Raw genomic sequence first — 15,847 nt, 5'->3', positions numbered from 1 at the left:
CTCGTATTAGTAGATATTTCTATTTAGATTCATTCTGAATGATATTTTCATGATTTTTTTAACCTTTGTTTAGTCATTCTTTTTGAACATGTTCCTTAAGTTTTTCAATGATGGCTATAATCTATGTTCAAAGTGTGCTTCACCTTTAACACTTTCATAATAATTTATTTTACACTTTTTTAAGTGTGGTCTATGCTTCATTTTCTAAGCCTAAGATAAATTCTATCATGGGTTAGTTGATCGGTTTGTTTTGGTGGATTTTATTGGATGTTTTTCAAAGTTTTATATGGACTCATCAGGTTCTGCCTAGATCACTTGTGTCTAGGGGTTTTTAATGAGTGCTACACGTATGTGTTTTACTTGCTTACTTTTGGAGTTTTGCTTGAACGACATCACGTTCATATACTCCTGATTGATGAGCTAGCCACCAATTTTAATGCTTCTTTTAGCATGATTAATGACCATTAGATGGCATGCATTGATTTTTATGATCAACTATGGTTTTCATGGATTTGAGGAGCTTCTATGATTTTATCCATGGTTTTATAAGGATCTTTTGATCTTTTGGATAATATCATGTGCTTTGAAGGTAGTATTTACCTCCGTTTTTTGCACTTAATTTTGGAGTATATTGCTTGTACTCGTGTATATATTCCAACTTGGATACCTAGTTGCTTATCTATCTAGGTGAGTTATTTTTCTACCCTAGCTTTATTGTGTTTTGGGTATTTATCATTAGAAAGACGCCAATAATTCAAATTCTTTTCTAATGATGTACTTGGAAAGAGTTGTTCCTTGATGTAGTCTCAGGTATATAGAGAGAGGTTTTAGTATGTGAAAGTCTGGGATAAGGCCATCTTATTCCTTTTATACAGGATTTTATTCATATTTCCTAGACGGCATACTAGGAAGTTTCAAATTAATAAGGTATGTAGTATCATGGTGATATGGGACGCTAGCGATCCCTCACATATATTATCTTATGGGATAATTTGGGCTCAGGATTGTTGCTTTGCTTACATCACTTAGCATGTTGACCTCAACATTCCAAGACAATCTCATTTTTTGAATTCACTTGAAGTTATAATGTAGGCATTGTTTAGATAAATTTCTTTTATCTATAGCATGTATGTACTGATGAGTGTAATCTTGTCGGCATTTTCACTTCTTGAAATATCTTTCTTTAGAGTTCAACGAGTTTATGTTGTTGTGTTCGGATTAAGGAAATTTGGATTTTTCTATTGTTGGCATTTCTTTCTCTAGTTCCATACTTTAGGTGATTTATACAATCAACCTGATGGTTTACGGATGGACATATGTGACTCATCGAGACGTTGATGACTCTCTATGTTGATATGGGGGTAACTCGGGACATCGATAATTCACTTGAAGTTATAATGTAGGCATTGTTTAGATAAATTTCTTTTATCTATAGCATGTATGTATTGATGAGTGTAATCTTGTCGGCATTTTCACTTGTTGAAATATCTTTCTTTAGAGTTCAACGAGTTTATGTTGTTGTGTTCAGATTAAGGAAATTTAGATTTTTCTATTGTTGGCATTTCTTTCTCTAGTTCCATACTTTAGGTTGATTTATACAATCAACCTGATAGTTTACCGATGGACATATGTGACTCATTGGTCGAGACGTTGACGACTCTCTATGTTGATATGGAGGTAACTCGGGACGTCGATAATTCCATGAGCAGATGTGGGTACATCGGGTTGCTGATGGATACCTGGTTCCTGTTGTTATAATGCCATGTTTTCCTACTTTATTCCGAATGGTTTACAACGAGGAAACTACTTTGAGTATGAATTCCTCTGATCATCCCCACAGTCTGATGGGCAAACAGAGCGTATGGATCAGATTGTAGAGGATATGCTTCGTGCATATGTCTTTGGAAAAGCATCAAATTGAAAAAAATATCTTCCAATGCTGAAATTTGCCTATAACAGTTTTAAACATACGGCTATTGGTTTTAGTCCATTCATGCTTATGTATGGGTATTAACCTAGGGCACCTATTGATGTCGGTCTTAAGAACATTGAGCTTGATGCATCGAGAGATTTCTTGCGTGATATGCAGGAAATGCTGACCGAAGCTCGGGATTCTATTAGGAGTGCTCAGGATAGGGCATGGTTTTATGCTGATAGAGGATGCTCAACTTGGTCTTTTGAACCATGAGCGTTGGTTTATTTAAAAGTTCCTAAAGATTTTCAGACTTTGTCAAAAGAAAAATGCTCGAATTTATCTCCTAGATATTGTAGTCCATTTCGATTTATACATTGGATTGGCATGGTTGCGTATAAACTTAAACTACCTCCACATGTTAGAGTTCATCTAGTCTTTCATATCAATAGATTGAAAGGGAAACTGGGAGGTGGGGATAACATAGTTACTCCTCAAGAACTCATTGAAGTCAAAGAATTATCCTATGTTTCACATGAACCTGATAACGTACTAAAATTCAGGGAAAGGAAATTTTGTAGTTGACTAATCCCTGAGGTTAAAATTAGGTGAAAAGATAAGAAAATAGAGGATTCGACTTGGGAGTCAGTTGAGATTGTTTAGGCACAATTCTCCTTCTTTTCATTGCAAGAGTGCAATGTTTTGAGAGAGGGGAAGTATGTTATATGCGCATTATGTGTTGATATACTATTAAGCTAACCCACATTAGGCTTGTGAGCATTGGAGCATGGGAACAAGCTCTAGTGGAGCATGGGTTAGGACTAACCTTAAGGGTTAAGGTTAGGGTCAGGCATCCAAGGGTCAGGCATGGGAGATGGAGAGTAAAGAGTCACTTGAGGGCCCTCCTATATAATAGGGACATGGGACACACTCAAGGGAGGCTAAGGCTATGTTATCTTGAGGCTAGGTTATTACATGATGTTCTCTTGTATAGAGGATTATATCTACTCACCTACCATTGCACACTATAGCTACATGCTACTGGATTGGAGTTATACCTCTTGATGGTATGGGACATCAAGGTAAAGGTATGTACTTCATTATAATTCATGTGTGCGTTCCTTGGGCTCGCGGGTGGATGAGATTATGCTTGATTTATGCATGTTTATGCATAACAATTATCTAGAGAGATCTTAGGGTTTTAACACAGCCTTTATAGATCCATCCTTTGGAAAGGTGTAATGAAGCTGTGGATATAAGTTGTATATATGAGGCCCAGGGCCATGCATAACTTGTATTGGGCCAAAGGGTCAAGTATAAGTGGGATAGACTTATGGGCCAAAGGCCAAGTAGGGTGGATATAAGTTGTACATATGAGGCCAAGGGGAGCATGGTTTGAATCTTCCTTGCCGCTATGAGTGGCATGGTAAAGCGGTGAGGAAGAGGATTAGGTACATTGGATATGAAAAAATGGCCCCAACTTGTGCCTAGTTTCAACCTAGGTACGAGGGTGGGAAGTGCTTGGTCGGGAGATCGGCAAAGCATCAACGCGCTACATCAACAACAATTGGATTGATTCCGGCATCAAAAACATTCTACATTCGGCATTGCATTCAAGAAATTGCATGGGCAAATGCAATTATATCACATGATAAAGAGAGAATGGACAATGGCAATGGCATTGCATGAGCCTATGTTATATGCATGATTGGGCAAATGATGCCTTTGTTTGGATGCCAAGTGATGCAAATTTGTTGATGGGGTATTGTCAAGTTGTGAATGTGGGAGATTGCATTATGGACATATCTTTATTGAGATTTGATCCAAAATACAAAGGAGATTCTGTCTGATTTTTTCCAAAAGTCTTCTACCACCTGATCAAGAAAATCACTAATCATTTCATTGGTGATTAAGAGTCTCTATCAGGAATCACACCTCTTGGAAGAGCCAATTGGAAGCTACAAAGGGAGCTATTAACCTTTTGAATCAGACACCCATTAGGGAACCCAGATTAAGGTTTAGCAATAAACTAAAAATCCTAATTTAGTCATAGACACTTAGGATTGTCAAAATGGTGATTAGAGGTCTTCATAATATTCCATTAGAGCTATCCAATGAGCCAAGAGCCACTCTACTCTTCTGACATCATTGAATAGGTCAAAAGTAGCAAGTTGACTTTTTTAAACAAAAAGCCAATTCAGCCCTTGACTGAAATTTTACTTGGTCAAACCACTTGGAGTATAGTTGGTATATCCCTAGTGCTATCCTACAAGCCAAAAAGTACTTGATTTGGACCCATATTTTGTGTTTTAGGACCATTTTTCCATTCTCTGCAGTAGTGCGGTAAAAACCCTAAAACAGAGAATATTAGGGTTATTCGAAAATCTTCTGTTCTTAAATATTTGCATTCTACACCTCAAGATCTTTCAATAGAGCCCTAGATCATCTAATTCCGACATCATTCAAGCGTTCTATTAGCCATTTCCATTTTTAGCCATTATGCCAAGGGGACGTTCGTCTAAGCAAGCAATGAAACTTCATGAGATAAGGGAAGACTTCATGTTGAGGAAGATTTATTTGGTGAGTTTGAAGATTACAATCATTATGAGGATGGGCCTATACGTAGGCGTGGTGACCGTCATGGCAATGGAGATGAATTCAAAGGTGTGAAGGATAAGATTGTCCTCTCAAAGTTTAGTGGGAGTGAAGGCACTAATAATGATGTCTTTGAGGAGTGGGTCAACAAATTGGATGTTTATTTTGAGATGAACCCTCGAAGTGAAAAAGCTATGGTTTACTTCACCACTTTACACTTGGAAGGGGTATGCTCATGTATGGTGGAGGCATCTCTAATCACAAGGTTATGAGGTCACAAGTTGGGATGCTTTCAAAGAACATATGAGAGACACATTCACTTCCAAGATGCACAAGGACAAAATGGTTTGTGAATAGGATGATCTACAACAAAGATACATGAGTGTGAAGGAGTATACACATAAGTTTCTCAAACTTATGCTTCATGTTGAAGGTTTTAGTGAAGAATTCAAAATAGTCAAGTACATCAAGGGCTTAAAGAATGCAATTGGAACGGATGTGAAGGCACAAAGACCAACAACTCTGATGAAGTGGAAAGAATACAAAATCTTTTGCAAACATGTAAAGAAAACATCAAGAAGTCTCAAGAGAAGATGAAGCATTATGAAGATGCACATCGAAGGCCATTGGAACTCAAAGAAGAACACTTTGTGTTCTTGAGGATACCTAAGATGCGATATGGATCTCTCAAAGGTATTACCAACACAGAGCTTGCACACCGTTATTATGGGCCATACAAAGTATTGAGAAGAGTTGGTGAAGTGGCTTATCAATTGCTACTTTCATCTATTACAAGAATACATGATGTCTTTCACGTATCACATTTGAAGGCATATATTGGTTCGGAGGTGTAAGTATTGGATGAGCTTCTACCCATGAGTGAAGATGGCATGGTGGAGTACATACCCGAGAAGGTGTTGGGAGAAAGAGAGAAGGTGTTACAAAAACGCACTTTGTGTGATCACCTTGTCAAAAGTGGGAAGGTTTACATCAAGATGAAGCAACATGGCAGTCCACCTCTATGTTGGAGGGGATGGAACCGCTTTTTGATGCATCCGAGGTGTATTCTTGAGTCAAAATAGTAAAAAATAAGTTGCTATAATTTACTGTTATGAGGAATAAAAGAGGTTCTAATGGGTGCAATTGACATATACACTTCTTAGCCATGATTGGAAATGTGTTGGGGAGCAGAGGACTCAAAGGCTCAAATCATGCTCTTTTGGACAGCTTTGGCAAAGAAGTGTGAAGTGATTCATGTTGATGCTTATGCAAACCATCCATACTATGGTTCTATTCTGAGCATATTTTGAGGACAAAATATATTTGGGTAGGGATGGTTTGTAATGAAGCGGTGGATATAAGTTGTACATATGAGGCCAAGGGCCAAGCATAACTTGTATTGGGCCAAAGGGTCAAGTATAAGTGGAGACATAGACTTATGGGCCAAAGGCCACGTAGGGTGGACATTAATAAGTGTTTGAAAAGGGGGCAATGGTATATAGGGCAATGTGAATAGCTAATCACAATTAACTCATACTAATCAGATTACAAGCTAATCAGCTTTCATGGCAATCTTGCCCTTCTCCTTGCTCATGGATGGTGCTCCTACACCCATGTCATCACTCCATGCCTTGAGTGGTCATTAGCTAGTTCATTTTACAAAAGGCATCCCTGTGCATTTTAGAAATGATTAAGCTAGAAATCTTGAACTACACTCCACTTCACTCGAGCTCAATCTCTCACTCACTCAAACATGCACACTCAACACACCACACTCACATAAGCATGCATACCACAAGCAAGCAAAAGGGTAAGAGCTCAAGAGGAAAACTTTGCACAAGTGGAACGGTTGATTCTTCCATTCACATGATCAAAAGTTGTACATATACAAGGGGATTTTCACCCGACCACCAACTCAAGTGGTTCCCGATAGCCTATCTTTAATCACACCTACAAGCCTTATGCGATTTTTGGTTTTCCACAGACATCTTCGAAAACTGAATTTGCATTATTCTTTATCGAATTATGGATTAGTATTATTAGAGCTACTATAGACGAGTGTGCCAATACATGAGAAAGCATCAATAGAAACTCACCATACTGGATCTTGTCTACGAGCTACACTTCAACGACATCGATCTCTACATCTTACGAGTAAAATTTCTACTCACTTTACATTGCACTTCTTTCATACACCTTGTAGGTCTGCATTGTCAGCAGCCTTATTAGTAGCAGCAGCCACCTTGGTTGCATCAAAGTAGCACTTAGCACTTGCAGGTTGCGTGATTACTTGCTTGTGTATTATTAGAAATGACAGATAGTGATGTATTTGGAATGTTATCCACTGAGGATAAGCTTGACAGGACCAACTACTCGTTATGGTCCTATATAATGCGGCATGCATTGGTAGCAAAAGGGCTATGAAGTGTTGCTGTTGGTACTAAGAAACGTCTTGGTTCCTCTGATGAACATGATGCAGAAGTTATATCTGTAGACACGGGCTTAGTTTCACATTTCGCATTACCACAACATAGCATACCTTGTACGTAAGAACAAACAAAGTGGGATAGAAGAGATGCACAGTCACATGCGTTGCTTACTTCGTTAATGAAGATGAGTATCATTCCTCACATTTGGTCATGTAGGACTACTAAACATGCTTGGGATGCACTTATGTCATTATGTCATTGTACCAGGTACATAATGAAGTACGTGTTGCTTATATATGTAAGCAATTAGAGTTAGAGCATATGGATGAGGGAGACTCCATGGATAGTTTTCTTACAAAAACCATGGATTTTAAGGAACAATTGGCTAGTGTTGATGAAGTATATCCTGACAGTTCATTGGTGCCTACTACCTTGAATGCATTATCGGACTCGTATTAAGGTTTTGCTTACCATTAGACTCATGAATGAAAGGAAATACAAATGCTTGAGGTTTGAGGAGTTAATTTTTGTGCTCTTGCAACAAGAAGAGAAATCTAGGAAAAATAGATCTATCATGCATACAAGAGATCATGCTTTTGCTGCCAGTCAAGAAAGAGGCAAAGGTAAATCCTTTCCTCAGGCCAAAATTAGAGTCATCAGGCAAACCTGTAAACAAGAAAGGTGACAAGACAAAGAAAAAGGAAAAATGCAACTATTGTAGGAAACTTGGTCACTACATTAATGAGTGCAAGAAACGACTGGAGAAGGAGAAAAAGAAAGACTTAGGTATGGCTGTATAACTGATGCGTCAACATCTAATGTAGAAAACAAGGAATCTGCAAACTATGTACATGTTGATTGGGCTTTCATTGTGAAATGTAGTTTTAACCCTTTTCATAAGGATGTATGTATGGCTTTACAGATGTACATGTCTGGTATTTTGACAGTGGTACTAGCATTATCAAATCAATGATGCTAGTGTGACAATGGAACATAATGTATATACATTACTTTGTCTCCATGCCAATGTGAGAGTAGGATCTACTGGTATGGTCTGTAGTGGATTTGCTAGATCCGGAGTAGGACTTGACTTTACATTAGCTCCTATTGGTAGTTTCTCACAACTTACATGAATCAAGAATAGAGGTAATCTTGAGCTTCTAGAGATAATAATTTATCCCATCCAACTTCCCATCACTAAAAGGTGGAGGGCGGGCACGAGCGAATGCATTATTTGCAGGTTGGGCTGTCTTTCCAAAATAGCAAACTACTAAAACAAGCTTTGCTTAGAACCTATGCTCTCATACCATGTAGGAATACATAATAGCAAAAGCAGTATCAACACAATACAAAGCACTAAATTGTAGAAAGAAGTAGAGAGTAAATAATATTACTGCTTACAAACTTGATTATAAACTGATGGTGGTCCACCCACCCATGTGTTTTGAGTAAGGAGCTTTGATGGTGATTTAGACAAACTCTGGAAAGAGGATGTCTTGGTTATAAGAGTGATTAAACATAATGAACTTGATGATAAACTAACGCTACCAAACTAGTCTATATATAGTACGAAGGGTTGACATGGACGTGGGTCTCGGCCTCAACCATGTCAGCCATCCCACGACTTGTCCAAAATGACCAACTGACCATATTATCCATTGAGTGGGACCATAGTAGACTACAACATATTCTTGTCGAGACATTATGTAGCCACAATCATTTGAGACTGTTTAGATCCTCAAACGGGCTCCACAACATAAGAACACAATGTGCCCTCGGGAAACACTCACTAATGTGGTCAAATAGTCTACTGCACAAACATGCATCCTACTTGGCAAGTCTACATAAGCCGTCTCTTAATCATTCTTGTTGAGACATTAAGTAACCACAATCATTTGAGATTGTCTAGATCCTCAAATGGGCCCCACAACCTAAGAACATAATGTGTCCTCAGGCAACACTCACTAATGCGGTCACATAGTCTACTGCACAAACATGCATCCTACTTGGAAAGTCTACATAAGCCATCTCTTAATCATTTGGCCACACTTGGCCACCATCCAATGTCTAAATTGGAAACTTCTAGGTGCACACAATGGCTTAAAGGGGGCCTTACATGATAGAGCACATCCATCACCTATAGAAACAAGACCAGGGGGAAGCATTGCATAAATTCTCCAATAGAAAGTAATTATGAGCTCTCCCTCTTCTTGCTACTCTCTTGCTTGTTTGTATATTGTTGAATCCTACAGGGATAGGATTGATTCTAGAATTCTTTCTCTCATGAGCTTCCCTTCTACCCAGCGTGAAGGTAAGCCCTCTTCTCATCTCCATCTAGGAAAAAATCTAGGTAGATAAAGCTATACCTCCACACCCACCACCATGTCAATGTAGGTGTGATAATTGAGTGAGTATGTGAAGGACAAGCTAGCACACCCATAACGGGAAGCTACATTTTGCTGCTCTATAGTAAACATCCCAAATGGCACATGTTTTGGCATAAGCAAGCTAAGCTCTTAACTTGAACATATTTGGTGCTGACCCTAGGGACTAGCCTAAGGGGGTTGAGTGTTGATTTCCATCTATTTTGAGCTATTGGGTTTACCCAATCCCACCCATTGTTGACTAGGAGGTTACACTCTAAAAAACACATAGCTTGTGAGTCTTGGATGAGTTAATTGTGTGCTTCCACCACACATAATGTATCTTCATAAAAGAGGGTCATACACCATGATCCTTTGAAGCCTTACATGAGAGACATAAGGTTGGTTCATGATTGGGAAACCAAATCATAGTTATATAAGCAAAGGTAACAACTGGTCCTTGAAAATAAACTTGAAAACATGGAAGATTCAGCTCATGGGTCAAGGCATTCTCACAAGTGAGTCTCAAACAACCTCTCAAACCATGTCAATTAATAATAACTATAGAGCTTGTAATACGAGATGTTGCATGATGGTAAAGATGAGGATTAAGAATATGATCCCCTCTTGGATCTTGCAAGACTCTGAGGATTATGGATTCACGTTTTGGGGATGCAAAGGTAATCGGTCCTTAAAAATAAACACAAAAACAGGGAAGACTCATCCCATGGGTCGAAGATCGGATGTGTGGAACAAGGGAATTAGGAAGGTCATCTTCTACTCCTAAAACTCCATTTGGAATTCTAGAAAGGTGGTCAGCATGAGCATGCATGGACCCCTCTAGGAGGTGAAGTTGAATTTTTATTTTGGTGAAGTTAAATTCCAAGGAATAAATAACCATCTGGTGATGTACCCTCATGTGATTTAAGTCTTATTTATGAAGTACAATGCTTGATGGTGGTGTAAGGCTTATTTACCAAGTACTGTGCTTGATGGTGTAGTTGACAAAGAAAACAAACTTTGTGTAAGAATTATTTACCAAATACAATGCTTGATGGGTCGACAAACAAAACACATTTGGTTAGCCAAGAGATAATGTTTGTACTTCTTCCCTTCTCTCTCTCTCTCTCTCTCTCTCTCTCTCTCTCTCACACACACACACACACACACACACACACACACACACACACACACACACTTCCCTTCTCTCTCTCTCTCTCTCTCTCTCTCTCTCTCTCTCTCTCTCTCTCTCTCTCTTCACTTATCTTTTTAAAAAACTAAAAAATGGGGGAAAAAAAAGAAAAACTGAGAGCCCCATCCCAAGTGGTAAGCTCGCTACTTGGGATAGAGCTCTCAGTTTTGTTTTTCAAGTTTTTTCATACTCCCCCCCTCTCTCTCTCTTCACTCTCTCTTCCCCCCCTTCTCTCTCTCTCTTTTCACTCTCTCCCCCATCCCTCTCTCTCTCTCTCTCTCTCTCTCTCTCTCTCTCTCTACACTTGGGATGGGACCTTCAGTTCTTTTCTTTCATGTTTTTTCACTCTTCCCCCCCCCCCTATCTCTTTTGGAAAAAAGACATTTCTTCCATTCTAGAACTTCCCATATCCTGGGCTTGACCTTATATCTCTTAGACGGTGGAAGGTTGGAATCACCTTTTGGAGCTAAAAACCTTTTGTGAAAGGTGATGGTGCTGGCTTCAGCGGGACCTTGACATTGAAGGCCTTGGCGAAATCCTTCGCCATCCGCACTGCTTCGGCCATGGAAACTGGCTTGGCATTCTTCACTAGGATATTCAAAGGTTCGTTCATTCAGTCCCTGAATGAACCTAGCCATCAGCTATTCTTCATCCAGCGGTGGCGAGTATTTGAGGAGGAGAGCGAACGCTTGGTGATATACTTCAATAGTTCTGCTCCCCTGGGTTAACTCTTAGAATTAGTTCATCTTTGTTCCAAAAAGCCGGGAGGACAGAATCTCTTCCTTAGGTAAATTTTGAGATCATTCCATGTCTGAGTGTTTCGATCTACACGGTTTGTCTCGCAGTGGTTTCTCCATGCTACTCTCGTTGTTTCTACTATCTTCAGCCTTGCAAGAGCCATTTTACTCTTCTCAATGTACTCGGTGACATCGAAGTACTCTTCCATTGCTTCGATCCACTTCTTCACGGTCTTGCCCAAGTTTTCCCCTTCACCCTTGAAAGGTCCAGGCTACGATCTATGAAGAGTTTTACGAACATCCAAGTTGAGCTCTTCCTCATCGAGTTGGGGGTCATCATTCCTACCACGACGACCTCGATCCATGATCCTATTAATACAAAAATTCTTGTTAAGTCCTTTAATTTACAATTCAAATCTGACTTTAGATCCAACTGATTTTGGGGTTCTTTAGATTGGTCAGCTCTCCACAGAATCATGGGATAAAGATCCCTTATATAGAACTCATTATCAGATAACAATTCATTCAGAACATATCATTCATATTCTTAACACAATAATGGTCCATCACACCGAAAATTCCATCTGAACATTCCTCCATGGAAGTTTCAGTTAAGCAAGTGTTCAATTTGTCATCTATTAATAACTTGATCCACCGGGTCAAGTGTTAACAGTAGCAATATGACAGCACAATCCACTAACCTCATAGTGATTTGCTGAAGTCATTATCATCATTCCAATTACGAACATCATCACAGGGACTCGCCCATTCATCCTCATCGTGGCTTTGCTCAACTTATCGTTTTTCAGCCAAAATTCAAGAATAATCATTTTTCAATCAGAATCCAAATCAACTCATCGGTTCTTAACCAGAGTTTTAAAATCATATCAACCACATTTGAATTCATCATCTAGATAGCATTTTTCCTTATAATTTCAAGGTCTTAGATTTACTTGTATATACTGCCAGTAAAGAGTTGCAGTTATACCCTCGGTATATACGGGTAGTCACGGTCCTTGGAATTATAAGGTAAATACCATCATGTCTAGGCCTCAAGCAAGTCAGGGATTCCATACAATTGCGGTACTTCCATCTGAAGACCCAATTACCAATTTACGAATTTCAGTCTGAATATTAATTTGTATGAATTTCATCACACAATTCTAACCTTTTACTGTTGCTTCATAAATTTTTGACATTTTTGGCTTCTCGGTTGATCCACTTTAGTCAATTTGCTCTGATACCAGCTGAAAGATCCTTTCCCCCTCTGCACAACGGATTCAGGGGTGCTAGCAACAGCAGAAGTAGCACTCCTTGTATGATTCAGGGTCCCTCACTCAGGGCCTCGCCCACCACCACAGATATCCGGACAAGAGACTAATCCCTCGGTTCTTCCAAAACCAAACCCGAAAAAACTTTCCTCGCCCGGAAAGCACGGGCGATTCCTCCAAGATATTTTTACTTTAACGTAGTTTGGTCATTATTGACCAAACTGATCGGACCAAACTGATTGGACCAAACCTGTGAGTCTCTTGGCAGATCAAGGAAGAAACTTGCACTTGGATCATAGAAACCAACGCTTTTTTTCCCATCGAGAGGCACAACCGTTGATTCTTTTTCCATAGAACAATTACTATCCGGGATTTACTTCATCTATCGTACTATAACAGAATTGAGTCTCATTTTACGGATTCATCAGTCCATCCAGTCCCATGGGTTAGCCAACCGCCCAACCACTATAGTGATGGGATCCAATTAAGAATTTGGTTAGGTTTTATCCCGGGTACCAGGGAAAAGAGTTCCCAGGCCCCCTAAAAGCGATGGATAGCTATGATAGTGCAGACGACTGTGTTGGCATGGACGCGCTCCTAAAGCCGTTGATGCACTACTGAAGATGCCCTTAGGCACTCATACGTGCTGCTTCACTGATAATCTAATCGCTTGGAGCTCTCCTGCCTCCTCCCTTGGTCTGTTGCATCCCTTGGCCTTGAACAAAGTTTCCTCTTCTTCTTCTTATACTTGAAGGATCTTCTCTTCACCTTCACTTCCTTCTCTTCAAATTTGCAGCTTCTCATGTTTGCTTCCAAGAGAAAGTATTTGCTAGTAGGATCTACTCCCTATAGTTGGCTCTGAGAACCATGTATAGAGGTTCAGACTACGAGTGCACAGCGGTGTGCATGAAGCAACGGTAATCCCCAATGTCATAGAACTTAAAGTAATCAAGCACTTGCCTTAAATCTTCCTCAAATCTCCCTCTTGAGTCTCTATGATCTCTTTGAGTTTTACTTCCTCGTTTACCTCTCAATCTTGACTTTATTGAGCTTTCCTCTGGCAACTTAGCAGAGGTTGCTTAGTACTCATGGGATCCTCATCACCTTTATAGAGCACTTTCTTGGTTTGAATGGTGACCTTATTTAGGTTAGCTTCCCACTATTGATAATAATGTGAATCCATAGCCTCAACATAGCAAAGCTAATGAAGATTCATCTCCATGGGGAGAAGATACTTCTTTGGCTTGCTATGCAATTTTTCCCTTCTTGGTCGTGTGGTGGTTGTGGGAAATGCAAAAGTTGATCTTTCTGTGGGAGGAGTCATTCCTAGACACATAACTAGCTACTCCTGGTTTGAAGTCATTCTTAGCTTCCAAAAGGGATGCTACACTAAGCATGAAGGACAATGAGGTTATTTTTATCATGTCTCATTTTGCAACCCTTATTCCAAGATTTTGTCGAAAAGTGTCCATGGTTGCCAAGACATGGACCCAATCCTCGGAGTTGTCAAGCTCTCAAAGAGGTTCGTAGTAATCCTGGTCTACATCTTCACTATTTAACAAAAGCCACAACATTTATACATGTTGGACCGAAGCAGTTTGGAAAATTCTATCAAACTCATTGGTGAGAATGCCTCGACCCATAGGGATACTACACCAAGCATGAAGAATAGTGAGGTTATTTTTGCCCCATATAGTCATACAAATGTTGTTCCAAACTTTTGTGGAAGAGTGTTCATGGTTGCCAAGACATGGACCCAATCCTCAAAGTTATCATCCTCTTGGAAAGTTCCATAGTAGTCTCAGCTTTATTATTATTCAATAGCAACATTTACACATGGTTGCCAAGACATGGACCCAATCCTCAAAGTTATCATCCTCTTGGAAAGGTCCATAGTAGTCTTGATTCTCAGCTTTATTATTATTCAACAGCAACATTTACACATGTTGGTCAAAGTGGTTTGTATAGCTTTGTTAGGCTCAATGGTGAGAATGCCTTGACCCATGGGATGAGTCTACCCTGTCTTCAGGTTTATCTTCAAGGAGGATTGATTACCTTTGCATAAAAAAATGTGAATAGTTTCCCAATCATGAACTAGTCTTGCTTCTCTCATGTAAGGCCTTTCGAGGATCACCCTCTTCTCTGAAAATCTATCACTATGAATGTGTGATGGAGGATTAATCTAAAGGTCTCTTGATTTTTACATCTTTTTTATGGGTTTGGCTATGTTCTCATCAACAATCTTGACCATGTCTATAATGAGTGGCAGGCTATCCCTGGCCTCTCGGAGACCATAAGTCCTTTGTACATGACATGTAGCACGATGTTAATTTTATTTCTTTCAAAATATTACCCTAGGTTATTTATGGGGACTTTTGGTTATCCTTTGATTTTGGTTATGAAGGTAGAATGCTCAGTGGGGCAGTGCTCATCCTCCTCCTCTTTAGGTTCAGGTTTAATTGTATGGACTCGTAAGTTCCCATTCATCTAGTTAGATAAGTCTCTCCAAAGTTACAAATTTCCTTACAAAAAGAGAATTTATTGGAACTCAGACCTCCAAAGTTACAAATTTCCTTACAAAAGAGAACTTATTCGAAACTCGATCCCCAACGATAAGAAGGATGTGAGGCTGTACTATGGGGTGATACTCACTAGATTCACACTCGTACTCCCTCTGGGGTGGGATAGGACTAGACAATGTGCAAGGGATGTGTAATAATCACCTCGAAGAAAATGATGACCCATGGAAGGCCAACGTTACCTCCCAGTAAGTCCTCTCTCTACTAGTAATGTGGGGCTTTTTTGAATTGGTTCTAGAGGCAGAGGCTCCAAAATTGGTTCTTTTTTGTGGCCTCTTAAGAATGGTTATGGGTCTATTTGAGGTATTTTACAAACACAAAGGTTCCCTCATAGGGTCTAGGATACACTCATGCGCCAAGTTAGTGGTTAGTACTTGACCACTTTCTCTAGCACTAGCTCTAGTTTAGGCCATGTATCTTCCTCACAAGCTCTTGGTCTTAATTCATTCTCTCTTTCTCCAATACAAGGTTAGGGTGAAAATATTGGGGGAGGAGAGAGCGCAAGAGCTCCTGCAAGCACACACACACTCATACACAACAAGACACACACACACAAAGATGGAAGGCTAAAATCTTCTTCTTCTTACGCTCAACAAAAGAATGCTACAAAAGATAAGTGAAAACCCAACATAAGTCCTAGAGTACTCGGTACAAACGGTCCATAATGCGAACATACTAAATAAATGAGGTGGCAAGATAAGTATGCCATAACTCGGTGGGTGGACTATTTAGGTGTAGTCCAGCTACTTTAGAATCATTGGTGAAGATC

This window comes from Cibotium barometz, chromosome 1 (genome assembly GCF_041138505.1).
Source record: "Cibotium barometz isolate CiBa-2024 chromosome 1, ASM4113850v1, whole genome shotgun sequence".
NCBI lineage: Eukaryota > Viridiplantae > Streptophyta > Polypodiopsida > Cyatheales > Cibotiaceae > Cibotium > Cibotium barometz.
Note: the sequence above shows the minus strand (reverse complement) of the source record.